This window comes from Dipodomys spectabilis, unplaced genomic scaffold (genome assembly GCF_019054845.1).
Source record: "Dipodomys spectabilis isolate Male_0828 unplaced genomic scaffold, ASM1905484v1 ptg000421l, whole genome shotgun sequence".
Lineage (NCBI taxonomy): Eukaryota > Metazoa > Chordata > Mammalia > Rodentia > Heteromyidae > Dipodomys > Dipodomys spectabilis.
The window spans coordinates 3,138,124-3,155,171 of record NW_024871098.1 but is presented as its reverse complement, the minus strand read 5'-3'; the positions used below and the strand labels follow the sequence as shown (position 1 = coordinate 3,155,171).

At 35.7% G+C, this 17,048-nt stretch overlaps 1 pseudogene; it reads right to left on the bottom strand.

Annotated features, from left to right (window-relative positions):
* Positions 1-12,119: 12,119 nt before the first annotated feature.
* LOC122097284 lies at positions 12,120-13,327 on the bottom strand (annotated as a pseudogene).
* Between the last annotated feature and the right edge of the window lie 3,721 nt (positions 13,328-17,048).

Here is a 17,048-nt window from a genome sequence, read left to right as displayed (position 1 = left end):
GAGAACTGAAAATTTTTAATAGCAAAGAAAAACTAAATGAATACATAAATATTAAGCCAGCATTACAAAGAATACTAAGAGGGGGGACAAAACCTGAAGAAAGTAACCAGAATTTGGGACCTGTACCCAGACAGGCATTAATCAAAATCTAACTGAGCAAGCACAGGAGGAAAGGAAAGAAGAAAAACTTAGGAAAATGGAATGACAGGGACAGCAATGCATCTCTCTATACTTTCTCTTAATATTAATGGGCTTAATTCTCCAATCAAAAGAAAAAGAACTGCAGACTGGATCAGAAAACATGACCCATCCATCTGTTGCCTTCAGTAGAAAGAGCACACCTCTCAGCCAAACATACAAACAAATTCAGAGTAAAGGGTTGGAAAAGGATCTACCAATCAAATGCCCCCAGTAAGAAAGCAGGTGTAGCTATCCTGATATCTGACAAAATAAACTTTTCATTAATATCAGTACAGAAAGTCAAGGACGGACACTGCATATTAATACAGGGAACAATCCAAGAGGAGGATATTACCATCATCAACTTATATGCCCCAAATATTGGTGCACCCAAATATATTAAACAATTCTTCTCAAATTTACAGAATAAAATAGATCCCAATACAATAATACTAGGACACTTTAACACACCACTCTCACCAAAGGACAGGTCTACCAACCAGAGGATTGGCAAAGAAGCTACCGAATTAAGTAAGGCCATACTTCAAGCGGAATTAACTGACATCTACCGAGTATTTCACCCTAAAACATCACAGTACACATTCTTCTCAGCAGCTCATGGAACTTTCTGCAAAATAGACCACATCGTAGTTCATGCAAGGAACTTAAGCAAATACAAAGGGATTGACATAATCCTCTGTATCCTATCTGACCACAGTCAAGCTAATTCTCAATAGCAAAGCATACCGCAGAAATTGCTAAGAACATTGTTCAACTACCACTTCTTATTTGCACACACCCAGTCTATGTATTAAGATATTTTTTCCATGTTAAGCAATAGCGTAGTACACACTCTCTGTGGAGTAAAGTTCCAGAGCAAAACCTTATGCCCACATTAGATGATGTAGAATTTAAAGCATTTTAAGACAAACAGTGATATTGCAATTGCAAGGCTCCTTAGGGATATTTTGTTAGAGCTCATTAGTTTACCCAGGAGAAATATAAATATCCACAAAATTTGGAGCTGATTAGTAAGTATCTGAATTAACACTAGATCCTAGATGTTGTGTTATTACAAGTCACCACTGTATTACTGTTACATCAGAATCCTTCCCTACTTGCAAATATGTATGTGAAAATAAGAGAAAGTCATTAAAGAAAAATATCTTATCATTTTAGGCATTTAATCCTAATGCTGAGGGTAATGACTGAGCATTTCCATTCAATAAAATCTTGATTTTATAAGAGCACTTCCTACATATAAGAATTTATGACAGGTTGACTGAAAGGGTTATTTCAGCACGAAGATATCCCTAACAAGAACTAGACTTAAATAGATCATATGGCAGTTATGATGTGTCAATGCTCATTGAGGCATTTCAATTATAAAGAAGAATCAATTCGAGGAGTCTTCAGTAACATCAGTAAAGCTGTGTCTTCAATCTAATACTTGGTGTTATTTGTACTGCATATAAAATGAATAGGTTGATAAGATAGCAAAACTTATCTAAAGGTATTTCAATAAAATCCCAAACTGATGTGGATACATTCATTGCTCATTGTAACTATAGGACAAATTAGTTTTGTCCGTTCTGTAGTTCAACCTATAATCTCCGGGCTAAACAAAGTCTTCAAAAATATTCACAGAATTCCTCTAAGTAAAGTTCATGACAGGTATATCTATATAATTCTCCTCAGTTCAGGATAAAAGCATTTGTTTCCAACATTTAAAATCAACAGGATCTGTTGAATTCATGGATCAAGAATTTTATGGCTTCACATTCATTTCTCAAAATTTTATCAATATGACTTTCATCTCTACCAGTTCACTAAAACACTTGTATATGAACTTGTCTATGTCCTTTTAGTTTTTAAATATAAATAGCATATTACCTTCAATATCTCTGTAACAGTTTTGACCTTTTCCTCTTGCAAATTCTTTCCTTTCTTTACTTCTGTAAATCTGTTTTTTGTTACTTTCTTGTTTCCTTATTTATCTCTTTCTTCCAATCTTGTCGACACTGGTCTTCACATTGCTCACACTTGTGTCAGAACTTTCCTTTTCTTCTTCCCTTTAATAATGTCTCCCTGATTTTATTATTATTTTGCATACTCATGGTCATGGATATTTTGATGATGTCAAAAAAGACCCATCTTTGCATCTGTTTAATAGAAACTTTAGAACTATCAGAGTTTTTTTTACCTAAATCCACCATTACCACATGTAGTCCTTATCACCAAGAATATCACTAACACAGTTGCCTGGCCAGAGATGTAGAACACTAGATTTCTTCTTACCCTTCTGCTACCACCCATTAGATAAGATGAATGGTGAAGGTTTTCTCAGTTACTGTCACTAATATGATTTCTATATACTCTTATTTATGCCCCTGACATAGTCTGTTTCAAGTCCTCATCACTGGTCACCTTGTCCTAAAACAACCGTTTACAAAGTATGCTTTTTCACCATAGTATTTTCACATTGATCCTCTCCATCACTAAATTACTCTCCTTGTAAGCACACAGAGTGAAGAGCTCAGACACAGTTTTTTTTTTGTCGGTCGTGGGCCTTGAACTCTGGGCCTGAGCACTGTCCCACAGTTCTTCTGCTCAAGTCAAGCCCTCTACCACTTGAGCTACAGCGCCACTTCCTCTCAGACACAAATTCTAATATTATTATTTACTCAGTACATTGACTGTTGACCTTATATTTCTCATCTGTAAAAGGATGTAATCTTCCAAAAATATTGAAGAATATATTTGTTGACTTCTAGAGCAAGAAAAAAGAAGAGTCTTTACATTTTCCACCTTAGCTTACAAATAAGGAAAGAATCAAATTCAGTTTGTTGATATAGATTCACAAATTGTTTTCAGCAGTTGTATAGTTCATTTTTTGACATAACGACTTCTATATCTCATGGTTGCAATTGGTCTACTAGTATCCTTATTTAAATGATATGTTATATCCTTTCCCTTCCAAAAATTATACCAACATCAAATACAGTGAAAGCAGGGGTTATTCCTTGGTGAAGGGACATACAAAGCAACAAAGAAATCAACTTATAAATATGTTAGAAACAATCATAAGAAAAACCATTTGAATCCTTATCTTTGGGTTCATTTCGCCTAACATCAATTTATCTGAACGTTTCTGCTTGTATCAGACATATATTAGTTATTGCAAATAAGGGAAACCATGGCACCTATGTTTCTCTGGGTCTGGATAACTACACTTAATATATTTTTTTCCAAATCTTTCCATTTCCTCATAAATTGGGCAATGTCATTCTTTCTGATGGAGGCATAGAATTCCATTGTGTATATATAAAACACATTATCTTTTTATTTTTGGGGGTCCCGTCGTGGTTCCTGAACTCTGGGCCTGGGTGCTGTCCCTCAGCTCTTCATCTCAAGGCTAGCACGCTACCACTTGAGCCATAGCACCACTTCCGGATTTTTTTTCTGCTTATGTGGTGCTGAGGAATCAAACCCAGGGCCTCATGCATGCAAGGCAAAAGCTCTACTACTGAGCCACCTTCTCAGGCCCTATATACAACATTTTCTTGATACATTCATCTACTGAGGGGAACCTGGGTTGTTTTCATATCTTAGCTATGGTAAATAATGCTGCAATAAGCGTAGTTGTTCTGGTAGCTTTAGTATAGTCTTGTTTGTGATCATTTGGGTAAATGCCCAAAAGTGGGATTGCTGGGTCATAGGGGAGTTTTATGTGGAGTCTTTTGAGGAACCTCCATCCTACTTTCCAATGTGTTTGAACAAGTTTACACTCCCACCAACAGTGTAGTATGGGTCACTTCTGTCCACATCCCCTCCAGCACCTCTTGTTATTAGAGTTCTTGATTACAGCCATTCTAACTGGGGTAAGGGGTATCTCAATATAGTTTTGATTTGCATTTCCTTTATTGCTAGAGAGGCTGAGTATTTCTTCATGTGTCTATTGGCCATCCTCATTTCTCCTTTGGAGAAATGTCTAAGTCTTTTTTTAAATTTTTATTGTGAAAATACTGTACAGAGGGGTTGCAATTATATGAGCAAGAGAATGAGTACATTTCTTATCAAGCATTGTAACCTCCTCCTTTGTTTCCCCTTCCCATCCCTTCCCAGCCTCCCTCTGCCCCCATACCCAATCCTCCCCTCCCCTCCCACCAAAGATGTAAAGTTCATTTTCGACATGACAAAGTGTACTTCTCATCGTTGCAACAGGTCCAACTGTATCCTTATTTAAACGACATTTTTTTCCCCTTCCCCTCCACAAATTATACCGACATCAAATACAGTGAAATCAGGGGTTATACTGTGGGGGAGGGACATACAAAGCAACTAAGAAATAATCATATAAATGCGTTAGAAACAAATGCATAAAAGAAACAAAACATTTAAATATATATCTTAGGGTTCATTTTCCTAACATCACCTTATCTGACCTTTTCTGCTTGACTCATACATATACTAGATATTGCAAATAAGGGAAACCATGGGACCTATGTTCCTTTGGGCTTGGCTTACTTCACTTAATATAATTTTTTCCAAGTCTTTCCATTTCCTAACAAATGGGGCAATGTCATTCTGATGGAGGCATAGAATTCCATTGTGTATATATACCATATTTCCTTGATATACTCATCTACTGAGGTGTATCTGGGTTGTTTTCATATCTTAACTATGGTAAATAATGCTGCAAAAAGCGTAGTTGTTCAGGTAGCTTTAGTATAATCTTGTTTGTGATCATTTGGGTAAATGCCCAAAAGTGGGTTTGCTGGGTCATAGGGGAGCTCTATGAGGAGTCTTTTGAGGAACCTCCATACTAGTTTCCAAAGTGGTTGAACAAGTTTACACTCCCACCAACAATGAAGTAAGGTTCCCTTCTGTCAACATCCCCTTCAGCATCTGTTGTTATTAGAGTTTTTGATTTTTGCCATTCTAACTGGAGTGAGGTGGTATCTTAATGTTGTTTTGATATTAATTCTCATCTCTTTAAGTCTTTAGCCCACTAATTTATTGGTCAGTTTTTTTATGGGGGGGGGCGTCCAGCAGTGGGGCCTGAACTCTGAGCCTGGGAGCTGTCCCTCAGCTCTTCAGCTCAAGGCTAGCGCTCTACCAATTGTGCCACAGCATCACTTCCAGCTCTTTTCTTTTTGCTTATATGGTGCTGAGGAATCGAACCCAGGGCCTCAGGCATGCAAGGCAAACACTCTACCACTGAGCCACCTTCCCAGTCCCTGTGAAGTTGTTTTTATGAGGGTTTTGTTAGGAGGGATTTAATTTTTTGAGTTCCAGGTAGGGAAGATATTCGCCTACAGATTGGGAAACCCATAACTTTTGAAAGTAAATAAATTGGTAAGACAGAATATATGTGTTTTTCAAAATTTCTATAACTACTAACTACTCATTTTCAAATTCTGAACATTCTATACCTGAGAGATTAAAAACAGTAACTATTTGCATGTTATGTAATTCTGCAATATATGTAGTTGCCAATGGGGTGTTACAGATTGAGGAATCAACAGAAAAATAGCCACATTCCGTTAGAGGATAAAACTACAAAGCATCTGTAATAATTAATTCTTCAAGAATAAGCAATTTTTTTATCAGAGTAGGCTCTTATTCCTATGACCATCAATCCCAAGATTTATGCCATAAAGTCATCCTAGCCCAACAGTTTCCAACTTGTAAGGTGCACCTGAAATTTCCCTTAATTCCCATCATGAATAGCTTATGTCTATTCTGAAAAAATACAATGCCTCTGCTGATGTGATGCCCTTCTTGGTCTGGGAAAAATACCACAATAAACTGGGATGCAACATTTCTCCCCCAGTGGTATTCTTGAGATCAGAACACTTGCAAATATTATTTATATTTATACTTTTTTAATTATCTTACATAGGCAAGAAGTTTCCTTTTATTCTTATCTCCAATAATATTCTCTGAAAAAGCTGGACACTAGTGGCAATGAGGTTGAAGTGGTAGGGCACGAGCCTTGAGTAAAAAACAGGCTCACAGAGAGTGTCCAAGCCCAGAGTTTAAGCCTTAAGACAAACAAATAAAACAAAAACCAATTAAAAACAAACCCCACTCCTAGCATTTTTTTCTCATTTATACAGAGGTACACAATTAAGGAATTGCTTCCTGTGTTATGAATAGATAGAAGAACCAAGATGTCACACAATTTCTCTCTTCATACCATGTTTCACTAAAGCCTCAAATAACTGTTTTTTTCTAAATTTATAAATTAATGTCATCCATTTGTTGGCAATTCTGTCTAGTTTATTCACATTGCCATTTTATATATGAACTGTTGTAATTATCTATTTACTAAGTTCTAATTGCAACTCTCTTGAAAGAATATTCTGTGCAAATAGAATGCCAGAATCATTTGCGAATTTGTCAATTAAAACCTCTATGTAAGAAGAATTTTGTAGTATCCTATAGAATATGAAATTATTAAAAAACCAAAATATTATTTTAAATCTAAATTCTACTTTAATAAGGTTTACAAAGACCTATATTAGACAAACTTTGCTATTCTTTCAGGCTTAATCTTTTGTAATCTTTCATCATTTCTTTGGAATCCAACAGAATGATGCTTACTTACTTTCTCAAATTCTTGGATGGGAATCATGAGCCATTTTGCCTCTAGTTATGTTCTGTAATGAAGACAGCATTTTAAACACAACTGAGGAGTATGTATGAGTTGCATTTAAATAGTAAACTTGACTTCTCAAAACATAATGACAAAATTAGCCCAAACTTCCAACTGTGTATTCCTTTCTTGTTTGGTTTGTTTTATTGAGACAAAATTATTCTACCAGGTCCAGGGAAGGTATCACTATGTAATTCCAGTCTCTAATATCCTGTCTATATCTGAGTGCTAGAATTCCAGGTTTATATCACATTACCCTGCCATAGTTTGTTGGTTTATTTAATGTAGATACAGACTAGCAATTTTGAACTTCTCCAATGATTTTATCCAATAGACTGACTGATTAGACTGTTTATGTTCTATTTGCAAAAATAAAATATTCTAACATTTGACACAGAATACGAACATTTTCAGATGTATCTGCAGGGGTCTCTGATTCATTCCTCCATGGATTTGATCCCTTTAATAATGATTACTAGATTCTCTCACTATTTCTCGTCCCTAACTATGTAAATTCTCAAACTTTTTTGAAGAAAGTTCACTTGAGGACTTGCTAATATTTAAAGCTATTTCTTGACTCTATTCTTACTCAGGACATAGTTTCTATTGTTTTCTAACTTTTCTACACATTCTGAGAGTTGTTTAATTTGTGTATGTGATTATATAATTGACTGTGTGTATGTGTATGTTTGTATGTATGTATGCAAAAGACTCAAGCTCTTATTCAGCACTCATGCTCATGACTGGTATTCCATCACTTGAGCTATTTTTCCAATCCAGCTTTTGGCTGGTTAATTATAGGTGGTGTCTCAAAGACTGTTCTGTCCAGGCTGTATGCAAACTGAACTTCCCAGACTCCTCTATATTCTTAGGTTTTATTTTTCCAGGAGTAACAACGTTTAAACTAGAAATATTTTTGTGAGTATGAAGTCTAAGCTGTAGCCCAGATTTTTAACTCAAGAATTCATATAAAGTTAGATGAACATACATATTACATGTCCAGAATGTACACTGTTAGAAATGTGATCTTAAGCCAAGTGCCGGTGGCTCATTCCTATAACGATAGCTACTCAGGACGCTGTGATCTGAGGATTGCACTTCAAATCCAGCATGAGTAAGAAAGTTTCTGAGGCACTTATCTCCAATTAACCACCAGAAAACTGGAATTAGTGCTGTGACTCACCTGGTAGAGTGGTATCCTTTAGCTGAAGTGCGAAGGGACAGTGCCCAAGCCCAGAGTTGAAGCACCCCAACCCTGAACATAATGGCTAAAATCAAGGACTCTAATAACAACATATGCTGGAGGGGATGTGGACAGAAGGGAACCATACTGCATTGTTGATGAGAGTGTAAACTTGTTAAACCACTTTGGAAAGTACAATGGAAGTTCCTCAAAAGACTCCACATAAAGATCCCCTATGACCCAGCAATCCCACTTTTGGGCATTTACCCAAATGATCACAAACAAGATTATACTAAAGCTACCAGAACAACTACCCTTATTGCAGCATTATTTACCATAGCTAAGATATGAAAACAACCCAGATACACCTCAGTAGATGAATATATCAAGAAAAAATATATCAAGAAAATGTGGTATATAGGGGCTGAGAAGTTGACTCAGTGGTAGAGCTTTTGCCTTGAATGCATGAGGCCCTGGGTTTGATTCCTCAGCCCCACATAAGCAGAAAAAAAATCCGGAAGTGGTGCTATGGCTCAAGTGGTAGCGTGCTAGCCTTGAGCTGAAGAGCTGAGGGACAGCACGATGGGAGCCAAAAAATAAAAAGAAAATGTGTTATATATACACAATGGAATTCTATGCCTCCATCAGAAAGAATGACATTGCCCAATTTGTGAGGAAATGGAAAGATTTGGAAAAAATTATATTAAGTGTAGTTAGCCAGGCCCAGAGAAACATAGGTGCCATGGTTTCCCTTATTTGCTATAATTAATATATGTCTGATACAAGCAGAAACGTTCAGATAAATTGATGTTAGGCGAAATGAACCCAAAGATAAGGATTCAAATGGTTTTTCTTATGAATGTTTCTAACATATTTATAAGTTGATTTCTTTGTTGCTTTGTATTTCCCTTCACCATGGAATAACGCCTGTTTTCATTATATTTGATGTTGGTATAATTTTTGGAGGGGAAAGGGAATAACATATCATTTAAATAAGAATACAGTTAGACCTATTGCAACCATGAGATATAGAAGTCGTTATGTCAAAAAATGAACTTTACAACTTTTGGATAGGGGGTTGGGGGTGGGACAAGGGAAGGGATGGGAAGGGGAAACAAAGGAGAAGGAGATAATGCTTGATAAGAAATGCACTCAATATCTTTCCCATGTAATTGTAACCCCTCTGTATGGTATTTTCACAATTAAAAAAATCAATTGATCAGAAAAAAACAGTATGGGTTTCCATAGAATTAAACTGTTTTCAGTACTTTAAGGATGATCTCAAAGAAATATGTTCTGGGTTTTTTTTCATGATTGCTTGTTTGTTTAGTGTTTGCTGATTCTGGGGCTTGAACTCAGAGGCTGGACAATGTCCCTGAACAATAGTGTCTTCCCTGTCCAACTGCCCCCCAAACCATTACTCTACTTCTGGAGAGAAAAATCCACTTCTGGCCCTTTTGATGTTTAATTACAGACAAAAATTTGACAGACTCTCTTGCCTTGGTTGGATTTGAACTGAGATAATATGAAAACCAAGTGACATCAACTGTATCAAGATTTCTGTTTTGAACCATGGAAAACTAGATGAAGTTTATTATAAATCTAATATTAATTAGCCTCTGGCTTTTTTGTGACATGACATACCAAAAATATTTCCAAATCTCACTTAGACTACGTATCCCATTTTGAATACAAGTGACCACAAAAAGCCTGGAAGCATTGAATTTACAGGAATAAACTTCACCTGATGTCTAAGCACATTCCTGGCAATAATTTTCGTGACCTATTAGCTAAATTTTTTTTTTTTCGACACAGTATTCTATTATAAGTAAAGTAGATGAATTAAGGGCTCTTGTCAGCTATCATTATGGAAAGAGTAATTATATATTTTAAGTATGGGTTCTTTATTTTGCAATTACTATCTAAATGACTTTTGGCAGTCTTGGGGCTTGAACTCAGGGTCAAAGAAATGTTCCTGAGTTTTTTTTTCTTTGCTCAAGGCTAGCATTCTACCACTTGAGCCACAGCACCACTTCCAGTGTTGTTTTTTCTGTTAATTTGGTACTGAGGAATTTAACTCAGGGTGTCATTCATGCTAGGCAATCAATGTACCATGATGCCATATTCCCAGAGCCCTAAATGACTTTCTTAAGATGTCATTACTTTTTCATTCCATTACTATGTATTATAATTTGGGGTAGGTGGTAGAAAAGAAATGGAAAAAATACTAAGTCCAGTAAGGCTTACGTTCCTATCACATCACTAAGGAAGTACAGTGTTAAGTTGTGTGGGATTCTTAGGGCTCTTGCATGTGATATTAACAGTCATCTCTGACATGCATGACATTCTGCTTCCACTTTCAAGGTCAAGAACCAAATATCTAAGCCTTTTTATTGGTTGGGTGTGTTTTCTAGGAATGAAGAAGGAGGATGAGGAAGGTTATGGTGGAAAAATATGTATATTGGCTTCTGTCCACAATTTTGCATTTTTATAAAGTGCTACTGATGAACTTCCATTTACATCTAATTGATTATGCTATCTGCATCAGATGCAGATTAAATGAAGGCATTTATTCTGGTGGATAGTCACATATATTAACAAAATCTATTTCTAAAAAAAGAGATACTAGGTAAGAAAGAATAAAGGATTGTCTATAAAATGGTTTATTTTCCTAGCAGAACAAAATTTAGTATTGAAATGATTACTCCAGCTTTCTCTGAGGTTTTATGCTCTCTCAGTATCAAAATGTTCTCTAATTCCTGTAACATCCAAGCATAAAAGACATGATTTGAAGATCTCAGTAGTTTCAGAAAAAAAAGTACATAATAGCTTCCTTCCTTCAGAGACATGTGATGGCAAGTATGATTGATCGTATTATAGTTCTCTTTGTTTTCATCTTTATCTCAAGTGGTGCATATCTTGGCATATTACATTATGTCCTGCATCAGCTCCCTGTAGGTGAGATTTACCTCTGCTCTGCAATGTCAAGATGGGTCATATGACTTACTTCAGCTTACAAAAATGAGCTAGAAGTTGTGAAAGACTATTTCTAGGAGAAGAATTCTATCTCATTGTTTGTGTCTAACAGCTGACTTGTTTTCCCTTAGCTATAAAATAGCATGTCTCCAGAGGGAGCCTTCTTTCAAATTAAATACTGGAAGAATATAACATGTGAAATTGAGGCAAAACTCAAATACAGCCACATACATATAATACAGCAAGAACTAAGCTAATATTAGAATATGATATTAAGATGTGTGTTTCTTACCATCCTTGTATACCTTTAAGATAGTTGATTATAGCACACCAGAATTTAACAAATATTAAAGAAGAACTAAACAAATAGATAACATTTCGTGTATGAGGCTATTACATTTTTTATAAATAAGCATTCACCATTTGATCACTTGTGGGATTATTTTTTCTATTGATGTGTTTAATCACTCTAGAGCACTGTATCTAATATCCCCAATGATTATCCAGACCTTGTGATTGAGATGAGGAAGAATAAAATGTCTAGATTTTTCCTTGTCTTTTCCTCTTCTGCTTTTTCTAGTGTGAATTTTCATCTTTCTCCAAATTCTCCTATTAATAAAGGAAGAATGACACATTGCAAATATCAAGCTAAAGTCTTCAAAGCAAGAATTTCATTCTTTCAAAAATAGGTGAAGTAAATCAGTGTGTCGAGGAAGAATAAAATCATGATTATTTTTCCCTGTCTAGCTTCCATCACAGTGTCTGAACATGACTATAAATATCTAATAAACCACTTGCCTTGGCTAATTTTTAAAAAAAGTTCTTTAAATAAATCGTAATTTTTAAAATTTTTTAAAAATAATTTTTAAAGAAATACTAATTTGTTGAGTGCTTATGGCAGGCATGAAATAAGACTGCATTAACATTGCTTGTTGAGAGGCTAAATTTTGTCAAAGCATAATTAAAAATAGATTATTTTAAGATAACTAGTTATATGTACATTTTTTACATGAAAGGACAATATTTATTTAAACAGAGCTCAATGTGGGACGATGGTATCCTCAGAGTGCATCCAGAGGGAAAAGGGAGGAGGGGCCAAATAAGACTCAATCAATGGCACTACCACACCTTTACTGTTTGATCAACACTGCCAGTCACCACATAGAAGGCCGTCTTGTGGAAATCCAAGAGGTAACAAAGTGTTGATGCGCAATGAGAGTTTTCATCCATCGCTTATTCTTGTAATCCCATACATGTAGGGTCTTGTCATCAGCACAACTCAAAATAAAATTTCCCCTAGAATGGAACAGAACTCCACGTACCCAGTTATCATGACCCAAAGAGTCATAAGGCACATGCCAGTACTGACATCCCACATCTTAATAGTTTTGTCTCTGGATCCAGATAGGAAGAATGGTCCAGGATTGCCACTTTTTTTAGTCTCAGATCCTGTTGCTTCAGAGATGGAAGAATATGAACTTTCTGGAGTCTAGGAAATTCATTTCACCACATGCTCATGTTCTCAGAGCTCTGCTTTGCACTCCTTTGTTGCTACAACCCACACACGACCAGTCTGGTCATTGAAACAGCTAGCTATCAGAGTGCCATCCTGATTTGGCCATAGCATACCCACCCATTCTCTGTGTCCTGTAAATGTCTTCACACAGTAGCCAGTTTGCACTTCCCACATTTTCATAGTTTTATCCCGTGAAGCAGACACTATATGATCTCCATTAGGCATGATGGCTACTGAAGAGACATTGTGTTCATGGCCATGCATGGTTCTGATGCATTCAAATCCCTGAAAATCCCATAGTTTAATGGTCATATATGCAGAACAGGAAGCCAGAAGCTTGTCACTGTGGTCAAAGGAAATATCCTGTAAAGAATCTGTATGTCCCTTAAGAGTTCATTCAGAATCTCCAGTCTCACAATCCCACACCATAATTATACCATCCTCTGAAGCAGAGACCATGACACTGAACACAGCATGGAAAATGACTCCAGTGACCACTCAATGCATATTTCTCTGGTGGATGGGGAATCCATTCTTTTGGATCTCGTTTCTGACCAAGAGGACCACTTGACATAAATACTTCTGTTGCTTCATTTAGATTTGATTCTAATTCCATAACCTTTTTTTGTAATATAATAACAGATGTCCATTTTTTTCTCAAAAGGCTAACACTCTTTGTATCTAATTCTTCATTCATATCTAATTCAGCTTCCTTTTAAAAAACCGAATATGCCTCTTCATAGCCATTTGAAAGAAGATAATCTGCTATAGCTCGATTTAGTTCATCTCATTGTCCCTGGGACAGCACCATTTTGGCTTTAATGTGAAGCTTATTTGATATAGTGGTATGGCCCTCCTACAGGAAATCAAGAAGCTTTGTAATCCTTGAATATATAATCAAATATGCCACTAAGTGCTTCCACACAGAGGAAAGTATTCTTTTGCAAGTGAATCCAGTAATCAGGAAATAGTTAATAAGTAAGGTTCATTCCACCTTAGTACTGCTTGACTTCTAGTTTTATAGGTACATTTTTAACATAACATACACACAGAGACATCCTTTTTCTTCTTTTCCTCTCCACACTTATTCTTCAATAAGCAGTTAAGGTCATTCAAATAGTTGTGTTTCTTTCAGAAATAGATAAGACACAAAAAAGTTAGAAAAAGAGAACCAGGATTGGGTGGCACCACCCAATCTTGCTATTTAAAAATAGCAGTCAAATAAATATTAACCATAATTCCAAAATAATAGCAGCCAAATGCTCTTGAAAAGAGAAGATTTGAAGCAGAATGTGTAACAATTGATAGTGCCAGGACAGCTTCAGGAGCTGCTCTCTGGGCTTTTGTGTTTTTAGTACATGACAACATTTAAATCAGGATTAATTGCTTTCAGGCACTAATTTTTGTTCTAGTTTTATTTCATTGAAGAAATATGTTGTTCAAATTTAATGAAAGAATAACAGGTTATAATAGAAAGAATGCTACACACATTGTAGGCAGCAAAATGCCTTCCCAACATATCTATCATCCCCAAATATCTAATCCTTCAAATGTAGATGTGCAGTATATATACATGTGTGTGTGTGTGTGTGTGTGTGTGTGTGTGTGTGTGTGTGTGTTGTGTGTGTCTTTGTAAAAAATGACCTTTCATTATCCAAGGAACACAAATTTGAATAATTATCAGATAGGGAAGCATACTCAAATGGGTATTTAACAGTTCCAGCTCTAGTTGGAAAGGGACATGATTAGGTAAGAATAATCAGAAAGATGTAAAAAGGCTAAATTAGAAGATAAAGGAAAAGACAACAACCCAGATTCTGAAGTTTCTTGAAAGCAGAACAGGAAGTAAAAGTCTTTTCCACTAAAATCACCTGAAAATATTTCAGCTATGTCAGTGGCTCGATTTAAATCTAGTGAGACATCTTTTAGATTTCTGTCCTTTAGAACTCTAAAATGATAAATATGGATTATACAGGCCACGTAACTTGTAGAAATTTGTTACAGCAGATTTTGTATAGTAAACTAAGGGAATTACAGTCTTTTCCTGATACAACTGCAGGGACATTACATATCATGGTTTCTGAAAATAAGAAAAAGTTGCCACCGGCTTTGTACACATGTATGATATACATAAAACAGCACTGCTTATTACTTATCAATTAATTATACTTTTGGCATATAAGTATATAAACATATAAATATGAATTATGTGAGAAAAGTGTCATTTATCCAATTGATTCAATGACAACTAAAACCAGAAAACACGTCTTTACATTTATATAAACTAGTATATCTAGTAAGGATTTAAAAAAATTAAAATATTATTTTAACATTTACGTCAAAATATTTGTTTATTTGTGTGTTTATCTTTAATTTTTATCACTCATGGGGGCTTGAAATCTGGGCCTGGAGGCTCTCCCTCAGCTCTTCATCTCAAAGCTAGTGCTCTACCACTTGATCCACTGCCAGTTTTCTGGTGGCTCATTGGAGCTATGAGTCTCACGGACTTTCCTGCCTAGGCTGGCTTGAACCATGATTCTCAGCTCTCAGACTCCTTAGTAGCAAGGATTACAAGAAGGAACCACTGGCACCAGCTACATATTTTTTTTACACATTTATGAAGTATTGAGTTGTAATCCCATACTTTTATATGTTGTGTAATGATCAAGCTATCTCATATCCCTTAATTTCTGTATGCAACATTTCTTTTTAGTGAGACTCCTCAAAACCTTGTCTGTTGGTGGTGATGAAATACCTATTCTTAACTATAATCACTTTGCTTCTTGTAGTATTCAATTAATATATTTATTTTATTCATGGAAGTCTGCTAATTAAAATTAGATAAAACATGCATTATAAAGTCGAAGAAATTCATGGTTCCATTACTTGTTTTAGGAAAACAATTGTGCCTTTTGTTTTCAATTATATTTCTTTGGGAATGTGTAATATTCATTAATTTAAGAATTAAAATTGATAACAGTTACTTTATATCAACTTGATTCAAACGTATTTGAAAATTGCACACTTAACCCAAATATACATCCACTTTCTTCTACCACTTAATTAAAATAACAGTAAAGCAAAGCTTGTTGTTAGCTGTTCATGTGCAAAGTCCTAGAAACTCGGGCCTCTAAAGCTTGACTATTTTGGTTCAATTTCAGTCTAAACAGACAAAAATGTGAAAAGTTATCTCCAATTATCCAGCAAGAAGGAGAAGGTGATGTGGCTCAAGGAATAGAGTGTCATCAGCCATGAGCAAAAAATTCAAGGTAGACCACTAATCATTGAGTTTAAGCCCTACAAATGGCATATATACACAACACAACAATCAAAATGTACTATGAACATCAATAATGCAGACAAAATAGTAGAAAAGATCATGAGAAATGTTGTGTAAACATCTGGAAGACAGAAATCATTTGACAGAACTTTGATTTATGAGAGGGAAAATCAGTTTCATTTGTACAATCTCATTGTAGTCATTGTGTTGAAACCTGGCTACTGGGTAACTCGTGAAAGAGTAGATTAGATTACCTTTCCTAGCAGACATTGCCTGTGACTATGCAACATCCCACTCAGCAAAAATCTAAAATCTTGCTTGTTAATTTATAAATAACCTCATTTTAGAGGCTGTTTGGTTCACATAGACAGGTATCCTAATTTTGAAGCTTCAGACCAGAGCTTTTGTTAATAACCCCTTCTGCTTTAACCCCCCCCCCCACCTTCCCTTGTGCAGGTATACCTTACTTAGCTGGTAGCAAGCCAAAACATTGAACTAGACCCCCCCACACCCTGCCTTAATCCCTACTTTCCTCCAGGTATAACTCATTTCATATGCTGTCTATGTCTTAGCTTTAGTTGTTTTCTTTCTAATCCCCACAAGTGTCAAGCCACTATAAATAACCTAGTTAGAAAAGGGAGTAAGGATTTACCATTGGATGAGGCTCTCATCTGTAGTTTTGCTCCCTAATAAATCTGTGCTATATTATCTCTTTATTCTCCAGGGCCTTTGAGTCTGATAAATGATGGATTTGGTTTGATGTAATCCCATTTACCCAGACTTAAATTGATTCGTTTTGGTTTGTGATCTGTGGAAGTTCTGATGTGTGCCAAGGAGACCTCGTCTTTTCCCTAACCCTTCCTGTAACATTCTCAATGTATCTGGTCTTACATTAAGGTCTTCGATCCATTTAGAATCGCTTCTAGTGCAAGGATATATATAGGATCTAACTTCCGTTTTCTGTGTACAGCCAATTCTACCAGGACAAATTTTGAAGAGGCTGTCTATCTTCCATCCTGTGTTTCTGGGTCCCTTATCAAAGATTTTGTGCCTATAGGAGTGGTTTCATTTCTGGATCCTCAATTCTGTTGTATTGATGCAATTCTGTGCTTCCATTGAAAAGAATGGCTTTACCCCATTCTTGAGGAAATAGAAAGACTGGGAAAAAATGATATTAAGTGAAATAAACCAGATACAATTAAATATATCTTGCATGGTTTTCCTCATTTCTAATAACTAGAATATCTCCATA